This window comes from Triturus cristatus, chromosome 1_2 (assembly GCF_964204655.1).
Source record: "Triturus cristatus chromosome 1_2, aTriCri1.1, whole genome shotgun sequence".
NCBI classification, from domain to species: Eukaryota; Metazoa; Chordata; class Amphibia; order Caudata; family Salamandridae; genus Triturus; species Triturus cristatus.
This window is the reverse complement of record NC_140580.1, coordinates 349,043,211-349,056,290: the sequence shown is the minus strand read 5'-3', so window position 1 is coordinate 349,056,290 and position 13,080 is coordinate 349,043,211.

Genomic DNA, 13,080 nt, shown 5'->3' with positions numbered 1-13,080 from the left:
GCAGGTACACACGCCCAGTGGCAGTTCGCAAGGTTTGCTGGTACCTGTAGTGCCCCAGTATTCCTACAGTGAGGTGCACTCCGCTGCCAAAATCCAAAATAAAATCCCCAATAGGTCTACAGAAAGTCTCGCTGTTCCTTGCTGTCAGGTACGAACTTCCAGCACGAGCCTCCTATCCTGAAAGCCACCATCTGGCGTCTTCGACGGGCCACTAGTGATGTGCGGCGGGGCTAGTCCACGGCTGGGTCAGCCGTAATCAATATCGTGCAAAGAGAGTTACCCTCGTTGGACCAGCCACACACAGGTAGGTTTTCTAAGCGTGTCTTTTATTCTGGAAGCTGCAACAAGGAAAGTCGGCACTTCCCAGAGAAACAATTGCCTGATGCGTATCGTGAAATGTTCACTTTCTCAAAGGCAGGATGTTTGACACACGCAGAGCATAAAGGGCACTTTATTGCTGTTCTTGACACGCCCAGTGGCGGTTTGCAGAGCTAGCAGGTACACATGCCCAGGGGCAGTTCGCAGGGTTTGCTGGTACCTGTAGTGCCCCAGTATTCCTACAGTGAGGTGCACTCCGCTGCCAAAATCCAAAATAAAATCCCCAATGGGTCTACAGAAAGTCTCGCTGTTCCTTGCTGTCAGGTACGAACTTCCAGCACGAGCCTCCTGTCCTGAAAGCCACCATCTGGCGTCTTCGACGGGCCACTAGTGATGTGCGGCGGGGCTAGTCCACGGCTGGGTCAGCCGTAATCAATATCATGCAAAGAGAGTTACCCTCGTTGGACCAGCCACACACAGGTAGGTTTTCTAAGCGTGTCTTTTATTCTGGAAGCTGCAACAAGGAAAGTCGGCACTTCCCAGAGACACAATTGCCTGACGCGTTTCGTGAAATTTTCACTTTCTCAAAGGCAGGATGTTTGACACACGCAGAGCATAATGGGCACTTTATTGCTGTTCTTGACACGCCCAGTGGCGGTTTGCAGAGCTAGCAGGTACACACGCCCAGTGGCAGTTCGCAAGGTTTGCTGGTACCTGTAGTGCCCCAGTATTCCTACAGTGAGGTGCACTCCGCTGCCAAAATCCAAAATTAAATCCCCAATGGGTCTACAGAAAGTCTTGCTGTTCCTTGCTGTCAGGTAAAAACTTCCAGCACGAGCCTCCTGTCCTGAAAGCCACCATCTGGCGTCTTCGACGGGCCAATAGTGATGTGCGGCGGGGCTAGTCCACGGGTGGGTCAGCCGTAATCAATATCATGCAAAGAGAGTTACCCTCGTTGGACCAGCCACACACAGGTAGGTTTTCTAAGCGTGTCTTTTATTCTGGATGCTGCAACAAGGAAAGTCGGCACTTCCCAGAGAAACAATTGCCTGACGCGTTTCGTGAAATGTTCACTTTCTCAAAGGCAGGATGTTTGACACACGCAGAGCATAATGGGCACTTTATTGCTGTTCTTGACACGCCCAGTGGCGGTTTGCAGAGCTAGCAGGTACACACGCCCAGTGGCAGTTCGCAAGGTTTTCTGGTACCTGTAGTGCCCCAGTATTCCTATAGTGTTGTGCACACCGCTGCCAAAATCCAAAATAAAATCCCCAATGGGTCTACAGAAAGTCTCGCTGTTCCTTGCTGTCAGGTACGAACTTCCAGCACGAGCCTCCTGTCCTGATAGCCACCATCTGGCGTCTTCGACGGGCCACTAGTGATGTGCGGCGGGGCTAGTGCATGGCTGGGTCAGCCGTAATCAATATCATGCAAAGAGAGTTACCCTCATTGGACCAGCCACACACAGGTAGGTTTTCTAAGCGTGTCTTTTATTCTGGAAGCTGCAATAAGGAAAGTCGGCACTTCCCAGAGAAACAATTGCCTGACACGTTTCGTGAAATAATCACTTTCTCAAAGGCAGGATGTTTGACACACGCAGAGCATAATGGGCACTTTATTGCTGTTCTTGACATGCCCAGTGGCGGTTTGCAGAGCTAGCAGGTACACACGCCCAGTGGCAGTTCGCAAGGTTTGCTGGTACCTGTAGTGCCCCAGTATTCCTACAGTGAGGCGCACTCCGCTGCCAAAATCCAAAATAAAATCCCCAATGGGTCTACAGAAAGTCTCGCTGTTCCTTGCTGTCAGGTACGAACTTATAGCACGAGCCTCCTGTCCTGAAAGCCACCATCTGGCGTCTTCGACGGGCCACTAGTGATGTGCGGCGGGGCTAGTCCACGGCTGGGTCAGCCGTAATCAATATCATGCAAAGAGAGTTACCCTCGTTTGACCAGCCACACACAGGTAGGTTTTCTAAGCGTGTCTTTTATTCTGGAAGCTGCAACAAGGAAAGTCGGCACTTCCCAGAGAAACAATTGCCTGACGCATTTCGTGAAATGTTCACTTTCTCAAAGGCAGGATGTTTGACACACGCAGAGCATAATGGGCACTTTATTGCTGTTCTTGACACGCCCAGTGGCGGTTTGCAGAGCTAGCAGGTACACACGCCCAGTGGCAGTTCGCAAGGTTTGCTGGTACCTGTTGTGCCCCAGTATTCCTACAGTGAGGTGCACTCCGCTGCCAAAATCCAAAATAAAATCCCCAATGGGTCTACAGAAAGTCTTGCTGTTCCTTGCTGTCAGGTACAAACTTCCAGCATGAGCCTCCTGTCCTGAAAGCCACCATCTGGCGTCTTCGACGGGCCACTAGTGATGTGCGGCGGGGCTAGTCCACGGGTGGGTCAACCGTAATCAATATCATGCAAAGAGAGTTACCCTCGTTGGACCAGCCACACACAGGTAGGTTTTCTAAGTGTGTCTTTTATTCTGGATGCTGCAACAAGGGAAGTCGGCACTTCCCAGAGAAACAATTGCCTGACGCGTTTCGTGAAATGTTCACTTTCTCAAAGGCAAGATGTTTGACACACGCAGAGCATAATGGGCACTTTATTGCTGTTCTTGACACGCCCAGTGGCGGTTTGCAGAGCTAGCAGGTACACACGCCCAGTGGCAGTTCGCAAGGTTTGCTGGTACCTGTAGTGCCCCAGTATTCCTACAGTGAGGTGCACTCCGCTGCCAAAATCCAAAATAAAATCCCCAATGGGTCTACAGAAAGTCTCGCTGTTCCTTGCTGTCAGGTACGAACTTCCAGCACGAGCCTCCTGTCCTGAAAGCCACCATCTGGCGTCTTCGACGGGCCACTAGTGATGTGCGGCGGGGCTACTCCACGGCTGGGTCAGCCGTAATCAATATCATGCAAAGAGAGTTACCCTCGTTGGACCAGCCACACACAGGTAGGTTTTCTAAGCGTGTCTTTTATTCTGGAAGCTGCAACAAGGAAAGTCGGCACTTCCCAGAGAAACAATTGCCTGACGCGTTTCGTGAAATGTTCACTTTCTCAAAGGCAGGATGTTTGACACACGCAGAGCATAATGGGCACTTTATTGCTGTTCTTGACACGCCCAGTGGCGGTTTGCAGAGCTAGCAGGTACACACGCCCAGTGGCAGTTCGCAAATTTTGCTGGTACCTGTAGTGCCCCAGTATTCCTACAGTGAGGTGCACTCCGCTGCCAAAATCCAAAATAAAATCCCCAATGGGTCTACAGAAAGTCTCGCTGTTCCTTGCTGTCAGGTACGAACTTCCAGCACGAGCCTCCTGTCCTGAAAGCCACCATCTGGCGTCTTCGACGGGCCACTAGTGATGTGCGGCGGGGCTAGTCCACGGCTGGGTCAGCCGTAATCAATATCATGCAAAGAGAGTTACCCTCGTTTGACCAGCCACACACAGGTAGGTTTTCTAAGCGTGTCTTTTATTCTGGAAGCTGCAACAAGGAAAGTCGGCACTTCCCAGAGAAACAATTGCCTGACGCATTTCGTGAAATGTTCACTTTCTCAAAGGCAGGATGTTTGACACACACAGAGCATAATGGGCACTTTATTGCTGTTCTTGACACGCCCAGTGGCGGTTTGCAGAGCTAGCAGGTACACACGCCCAGTGGCAGTTTGCAAGGTTTGCTGGTACCTGTTGTGCCCCAGTATTCCTACAGTGAGGTGCACTCCGCTGCCAAAATCCAAAATAAAATCCCCAATGGGTCTACAGAAAGTCTCGCTGTTCCTTGCTGTCAGGTACGAACTTCCAGCACGAGCCTCCTGTCCTGAAAGCCACCATCTGGCGTCTTCGACGAGCCACTAGTGATGTGCGGCGGGGCTAGTCCACGGCTGGGTCTGCTGTAATCAATATCATGCAAAGAGAGTTACCCTCGTTGGACCAGCCACACACAGGTAGGTTTTCTAAGCGTGTCTTTTATTCTGGAAGCTGCAACAAGGAAAGTCGGCACTTCCCAGAGAAACAATTGCCTGACGCGTTTCATGAAATGTTCACTTTCTCAAAGGCAGGATGTTTGACACACGCAGAGCATAATGGGCACTTTATTGCTGTTGTTGACACGCCCAGTGGCGGTTTGCAGAGCTAGCAGGTACACACGCCCAGAGGCAGTTCGCAAGGTTTGCTGGTACCTGTAGTGCCCCAGTATTCCTACAGCCGCACATCACTAGTGGCCCGTCGAAGACGCCAGATGGTGGCTTTCAGGACAGAAGGCTCGTGCTGGAAGTTCGTACCTGACAGCAAGGAACAGTGAGACTTTCTGCAGACCCATTGGGGATTTTATTTTGGATTTTGGCAGCGGAGTGCACCTCACTGTAGGAATACTGGGGCACTACAGGTACCAGCAAACCTTGCGAACTGCCACTGGGCGTGTGTACCTGCTAGCTCTGCAAACCGCCACTTGGCGTGTCAAGAACAGCAATAAAGTGCCCATTATGCTCTGTGTGTGTCAAACATCCTGCCTTTGAGAGAGTGAACATTTCACGAAACGCGTCAGGCAATTGTTTCTCTGGGAAGTGCCGACTTTCCTTGTTGCAGCTTCCAGAATAAAAGACACGCTTAGAAAACCTACCTGTGTGTGGCTGGTCCAACGAGGGTAACTCTCTTTGCATGATATTGATTACGGCTGACCCAGCCGTGGTCTAGCCCCGCCGCACATCACTAGTGGCCCGTCGAAGACGCCAGATGGTGGCTTTCAGGACAGGAGGCTCGTGCTGGAAGTTCGTACCTGACAGCAAGGAACAGCGAGACTTTCTGCAGACCCATTGGGGATTTTATTTTGGATTTTGGCAGCGGAGTGCACCTCACTGTAGGAATACTGGGGCACTACAGGTACCAGCAAACCTTGCGAACTGCCACTGGGCGTGTGTACCTGCTAGCTCTGCAAACCGCCACTGGGCGTGTCAAGAACAGCAATAAAGTGCCCATTATGCTCTGCGTGTGTCAAACATCCTGCCTTTGAGAAAGTGAACATTTCACGAAACGCGTCAGGCAATTGTTTCTCTGGGAAGTGCCGACTTTCCTTGTTGCAGCTTCCAGAATAAAAGACACGCTTAGAAAACCTACCTGTGTGTGGCGGATGTATGTCGTTACAACGCACACTTTTACAACGCATGCACTTACAACGCATTTTTTACAACGCAAAATCCATTACAACGCACTACACTTACAACGCATGACACTACAACGCATTTTTAAAAACTACCTTTACAACGCATACCATTACAACGCATAATATTAAATTGCATTTAAGGTAAGTATTAGATAGTATAGGGGTAAAAATTACTTTTCTAACTCCAGGGGGTGCAACAGTAGAGTAAGTGTTGGATAGTATAGGTGTAGAAATTGCTATTCTAACTCCAGGGGGTGCAACAGTAGGGTAAGTGTTGGATAATATAGGGGTAAAAATTGCTATTCTAACTCCAGGGGGTGCAACAGTAGGGTAAGTGTTGGACAGTATAGGGGTAAAAATTACTATTCTAACTCCAGGGGGTGCAACAGTAGGGTAAGTGTTGGATAGTATAGGGGTAAAAATTACTATTCTAACTCCAGGGGGTGCAACAGTAGGGTAAGTGTTGGATAGTATAGGGGTAAAAATTACTATTCTAACTCCAGGGGGTGCAACAGTAGGGTAAGTGTTGGATAGTATAGGGGTAAAAATTACTATTCTAACTCCAGGGGGTGCAACAGTAGGGTAAGTGTTGGATAGTATAGGGGTAAAAACTACTATTCTAACTCCAGGGGGAGCAACAGTAGGGTAAGTGTTGGATAGTATAGGGGTAAAAATTACTATTTTAACTCCAGGGGGTGCAACAGTAGGGTAAGTGTTGGATAGTATAGGGGTAAAAATTACTATTCTAACTCCAGGGGGTGCAACAGTAGGGTAAGTGTTGGATAGTATAGGGGTAAAAATTACTATTTTAACTCCAGGGGGTGCAACAGTAGGGTAAGTGTTGGATAGTATAGGGGTAAAAATTACTATTCTAACTCCAGGGGGTGCAACAGTAGGGTAAGTGTTGGATAGTATAGGGGTAAAAATTACTATTCTAACTCCAGGGGGTGCAACAGTAGGGTAAGTGTTGGATAGTATAGGGGTAAAAATTACTATTCTAACTCCAGGGGGTGCAACAGTAGGGTAAGTGTTGGATAGTATAGGGGTAAAAATTACTACTCTAACTCCAGGGGGTGCAACAGTAGGGTAAGTGTTGGATAGTATAGAGGTAAAAATTACTATTCTAACTCCAGGGGGTGCAACAGTAGGGTAAGTGTTGGATAGTGTAGTGTAATAATATGCGTTGTAATGGTAGGCATTGTAATGGAATGCGTTGTAAAGGTAGTTTTTAAAAATGCGTTGTAGTGTCATGCGTTGTAAGTGTAGTGCGTTGTAATGGATTTTGCGTTGTAAAAAATGTGTTGTAAGTGTAGTGCGTTGTAAAAGTTGCGTTGTAAAGGTTGTTCCCCGTGTGTGGCTGGTCCAACGAGGGTAACTCTCTTTGCATGATATTGATTACGGCTGACCCAGCCGTGGACTAGCCCCGCCGCACATCACTAGTGGCCCGTCGAAGACGCCAGATGGTGGCTTTCAGGACAGGAGGCTTGTGCTGGAAGTTCGTACCTGACAGCAGGGAACAGCGAGACTTTCTGCAGACCCATTGTCGATTTTATTTTGGATTTTGGCAGCGGAGTGCACCTCACTGTAGGAATACTGGGGCACTACAGGTACCAGCAAACCTTGTGAACTGCCACTGGGCGTGTGTACCTGCTAGCTCTGCAAACCGCCACTGGGCGTGTCAAGAACAGCAATAAAGTGCCCATTATGCTCTGCGTATGTCAAACATCCTGCCTTTGAGAAAGTGAACATTTCACGAAACGCGTCAGGCAATTGTTTCTCTGGGAAGTGCCGACTTTCCTTGTTGCAGCTTCCAGAATAAAAGACATGCTTAGAAAACCTACCTGTGTGTGGCTGGTCCTACGAGGGTAACTCTCTTTGCATGATATTGATTACGGCTGACCCAGCCGTGGACTAGCCCCGCCGCACATCACTAGTGGCCCGTCGAAGACGCCAGATGGTGGCTTTCAGGACAGGAGGCTCGTGCTGGAAGTTCGTACCTGACAGCAAGGAACAGCGAGACTTTCTGCAGACCCATTGGGGATTTTATTTTGGATTTTGGCAGCAGAGTGCACCTCACTGTAGGAATACTGGGGCACTACAGGTACCAGCAAACCTTGCGAACTGCCACTGGGCGTGTGTACCTGCTAGCTCTGCAAACCGCCACTGGGCGTGTCAAGAACAGCAATAAAGTGCCCATTATGCTCTGCGTGTGTCAAACATCCTGCCTTTGAGAAAGTGAACATGTCACGAAACGCATCAGGCAATTGTTTCTCTGGGAAGTGCCGACTTTACTTGTTGCAGCTTCCAGAATAAAAGACACGCTTAGAAAACCTACCTGTGTGTGGCTGGTCCAACGAGGGTAACTCTCTTTGCATGATATATATATATATATATATATATATATATATACATATATTACTCCAATTCATGCGATTTGATTTTCTCACAGTTTTTGTGCACAGAGTTTTTTATGTTGTAGGAGACGGAGACACCATCATCATAAGATGAGGATGAAAGCAAAAAAGCAAATGAAACATATCAATAATATCTTTTATAGTTTTCACTAGTAACAGTGTATATGTTTTTAGACACGATAATTTTATTATTTACACTTTTTTTATTCCTCAATCACCTCTTGCATTATTCCTACAATTAGATTTAAAGGGAATAACATTTTCCCCTTTTTATCAGGCACATATCTGTAGTGACAGTAACCTCCCCACATAAGGGTTCGGTGAGACAGTATAAAGAGATGTTTATTAATGACTGTTAGCAATGAATGAGTTTAATCATCAAGGTGTGCATTATTGTTCTTGCAATTATTTCAGCTTTTACTTAGTCATGCTTTTAAATGGTTTTAAGAGATTTTTAGTTTATCCCTTACTACCTGGCATATAGTAACCAAGGGCATTCAAGCCGCCAGTATGAGTCCATTCCATCAATACCATGGTAATCTAGACATTGAAAGATTTTTTTACAATATTTTATTGATAAAAATGCAATTGTCGATTTTAAACTGATATATTTATTGATATATGTATTTATCTATATTTAATGCACGGTATATTTATTGAATGATTTTGCACTACCATAAACATCATTGCCATGAAAATTGCTAAGTTTTGCACTGAAATAATTATTTGCTTATTTTGCACAGTCAGTGCTGAGGTTATATTGCAGTATGTTGTTTAGTTCTATGATTTTCATGGTCACATGACCTCAGCCTGAACTCTGAACTGTCTACCTTCACTATTTATTGGGTCATTTTGAAATTTCACGTTGTCATATGAGCAAGGCTCTTGGGAGCCGAAAGGTCAAGACGACACTGCCAGCTAAATAAATAGCACTTAACTGGAGGTCCGTGTGGTCTTTGGAGCAGAGGTAGCGTCATTGCCTTCTTCAAATTTCTTATCGGTTCCTGTGATATATACATATATATATACATATATATATATATATATATATTGCCTACTGGCACTCGCCAGTAGGTAGTTATAGTTAGGACCTATTTTTCATATGAAATCTGCAACATTCTATTTGGAATAACGTTGGCGCCGATTGACGAATCTTCGCGAAATTTTCCAAACTTTTGGCCAGCTCCGGTCCGCTCCTATCCTGAAAATTTCACGGTGATTCATCAAGCGGGAGCCGAGAAAAAAGGGGGTCCCAAAACACGTTTTTCCCATGCCTTTTCCCATAGGATCTGTTGACGCAGCTACAACCCGAACTGCTGAACGGAATTACACCAAATTTGGCAAAGTGGTAGTCCTCAGTTTAGACTCGTGCCTTTTGCTTAAATGGTGTAAATCCGTTCAGTAGTTCCTGAGAAAATTAGAGTTCAAAAGATAGATATATCTGGGCGGAGCCTAACCACACATCTCATCGTGAGATCTGATTGGCTGTCAGTACTTCATCCAAGAAGTGTTGGCAGCCATCTTGGGACCAATATACATGATAGCACCTCATTAAAAAGCATTGCAGTTAATAGAAGGTTTTAAGACTTTAGTTACATTATAAATCATTTGTTGATGGTACCATACTCATTTTAGGAATTGTGGTGTGTTCTAAGGTGATTTTACCATGTGAAAAAGCCTTCTGCTGTGATATCATGAATTATGTTTGAGAGAAAACTATTTTCTCATGCTTTTCCCACAGAGGTTTGGAAGGTGATCTATAAGCTAAACTGAGAGAATATTTTCTGTAAATTCACATTATCTTTCTCAGTCGTGTGAGAATGAAGTCTGACATTCTCAGTAAAATATGTACATCCAACAAGGGCAGAGACTGTCAGTTGATTCCTTTGTGTTCTACTGCAGCTTTCCAGAGTGTTCTAAAGAACAACTAGAGCGCTAACAGTCCTACTTCTGACAAAGTATTGCACACCTGAAGCCATCTTGATTGGAATAAAGGGGTAACTCTTAAAACATTTAATTTCAAAAGGAACAAAATGAGGGGGTTCATTTTGCCATAGAAAGTATGATTAGTGCTGCAGAAAGAAAAATTAAGGCACATTTTGAGTGACTTCTCAAATCCTCTTCTATTTCATTAAAACATTCTGACATGCAGACTGAAACATGTACTTTCAATACCAGCAGCAGACTTCCCTGGTGAGCAGTAGCTTTCCTACAGTGATCTAATAAGCAACTAGAGTGCTAACCTTCTGAATTTATGGCAAATGTGTGACACATCTGAATGCCTTCTTGATGGAATCAAAGTAAAAAACTGAAAGTATTTCCTACTGAGGAGACTGCAGTAAATGAGGAAATTAGGAAACTTCATAACAAATAAATCTCCCAAGATGGCAACCAGAGACAAAAGAGCCCAAATGTAGCCCAAATATCACCCAGAGGTAGCCCAAACATAGCCCAATGACAGAATGTCCCAGAGTGTTCTAACGAACAACTAGAGCGCTAACAGTCTTACTTATGACAAAAGTATGGCACACCTGAAGCCACCTTGATTGGAATAAAGTGGTAACACTTAAAACATTTAATTTACAAAGGAACAAAATGAGGGTGTTCATTTTGCCATAGAAATTATGATTAGTGCTGCAGAAAGAAAAATTAGGGCACATTTTGACTTCTCAAACCCTCTTCTATTTCATAAACAAAATCTAACATGCAGACTGAAACATGCACTTTGAATACCAGCAGCAGACTTCCCTGGTGAGCATTAGCTTTACTACAGTGATCTAATGAGCAACTAGAGTGCTAACATTCAGAATTTATGGCAAATGTGTGACACATCTGAATGCCTTCTTGATGGAACCAAAGTAAAAAACTGAAAGTATTTCCTACTGAGGAGACTGCAGTAAATGAGGAAATTAGGAAACTTCATAACAAAGAAATCTCCCAAGATGGCCACCAGAGACAAAAGAGCCCAAATGTAGCCCAAATATCACCCAGATGTAGCCCAAGTATAGCCCAATGACAGAATGTCCCAGAGTGTTCTTAAGAACAACTAGAGCGCTTACTGTCTTACTGATGACAAAAGTATGGCACACCTGAAGCCATCTTGATTGGAATAAACTGGTAACACTTAAAACATTTAATTTAAAAAGGAACACAATGAGGGGGTTCATTTTGCCATAGAAATTATGATTAGTGCTGAAGAAAGACAAATTAGGGCACATTTTGAGTGACTTCTCAAATCCTCTTCTATTTCATTAAACAATTCTGATATGCAGACTGAAACGTGCACTTTTAATACCAGCAGCAGACTTCCGTGGTGAGCAGTAGCTTTACTACAGTGATCTCATGAGCAACTAGAGTGCTAACATTCAGAATTTATGGCAAATGTGTGACATATCAGAATACCTTCTTGATGGAATTAACGTAAAAAAACTGAAAGCATTTCCTACTGAGGAGACTGCAGTAAATGAGGAAATTAGGAAACTTCATAACAAATAAATCTCCCAAGATGGCCACCAGAGACAAAAGAGCCCAAACGCAGCACAACTATCACCCAGATGTAGCCCACATGTAGCCCAATGACAGAAGTGTGCAAAACACTTATTTTTTTTGTGTATTTGCAGTTTTATATAGTGCAGACTTGTCAGGTATTGGAGTTCTTTACATGAGCATTGGTTACATCACACAAGATCAAATTCATTTTGGTTGTAGACATGGGGAGATTAAGTGATTTGACCAGAATCACAGAATGTTGAGCTGAAGCAGAAACTCCAACCTGGTTCCCCAGTTGCAAAGTCTGCAGCTCTGGAAGTAACACCACATCCTCTCCCCTAGGTGCAACATTTAATCAAGTGGTCAACTGGATAAAAAAACATAAAGATTACAAATAATTTAAAAGTTCTTTGTCACTATTTGAAAAATCTGAAAATATGTCCTCATTTTAGTTTTTTAGAGCACTAACCATAATTTTGATGCAAATAAGACCCTCTCATATATGTAATTTCTAAAGGATATGCTCTTGGTATTACAGTTTTGATTACATCAAGATGAAGTCAGGCATTCCCCACTTTTGTAATAAATATATATTGTTAGCAATCTAGTTGTTCATTGGGATACTGTTGAGAGGCAGAGGCCAGGGGCACGGACTCTGAAAATTGAAGGCAGGTAGGAGAGTGCAGAGGCAACAATTTGACCACACTGGGCAGGCAGGAAGGGCAGTGGCAGCACAACAGACTATGGAGGGCAGTGGGAAGGGGGGCAGGGGCAACAATCCAATAATACAGGACTGGCAAGAGAGGCTGTGGCAATATAATAGACCATTGTGGGCAGAAGGAAGAGGCAGTGGTAGTACAACCATACATGCCAACAGACCTGTTTCAGCCAGGAAACGTCCAATGTTTTTAAGCTCAAATGGGCTTTATTTGATCTGTCTCCTGTCTACAAGCTCCTCTTTTTCAATGTAACTCAAAGGGGAAAATCAATACCCCAGTCTTTTTCCAAAATCTCCCTCTTACCAAGTTCAAAATGTTCGCAAGTATGGTACATTGGATCATGGTAGGCAGGAGGAATTGGGGTAGAGACATGGACTCGGATAACAGAGTTCAGGAGGGACATGGAGAGGTGCACCAAACTGACCCTAAAAGGGCAGGCATCAGAGTTTGCAGCAGCACAATACACCACACAGGGCATGCGGGATGGGAGTGCAGCACAACAATCCATAGAAAGCAAAAGGGAGGGGACAGGACCATGCACATGGACAACAGAGAACAGAGGGGAAAGAGGCAATGGTAGCTAGCTGACCATAATGGACAGACAGGAGAGAAAGCTGCAGCATAACAGACCATAAAGGGCAGGAGGGACGGATCTGGGGCATTACAATGGAACAGAAAAGCCAACAGGGAGGGAATAGGGGTCTGCACATGGAAACAGAGGGCTGGGGGCAAGGGGGCGGGGCAAGAGCAGCAAGATGACCATGGAGGTCAGGCAGGATGGGCACTAGAAACAAGACACACCATGGAGAGCAACAGTGAGACTATGATGGCATACACACAGACCATGGAGGGAGGTGGGAGGGGGTCACGGGCAGCTAGCTGACCACACAGGGAAGGTGAGAGGGGTCATGGCAGCACAGAAGACCATGCATGGCAAGCGGGAGGGTTAGTGGCAGCACAATGGCTATGATGGGCAAGAAGGAGGGTG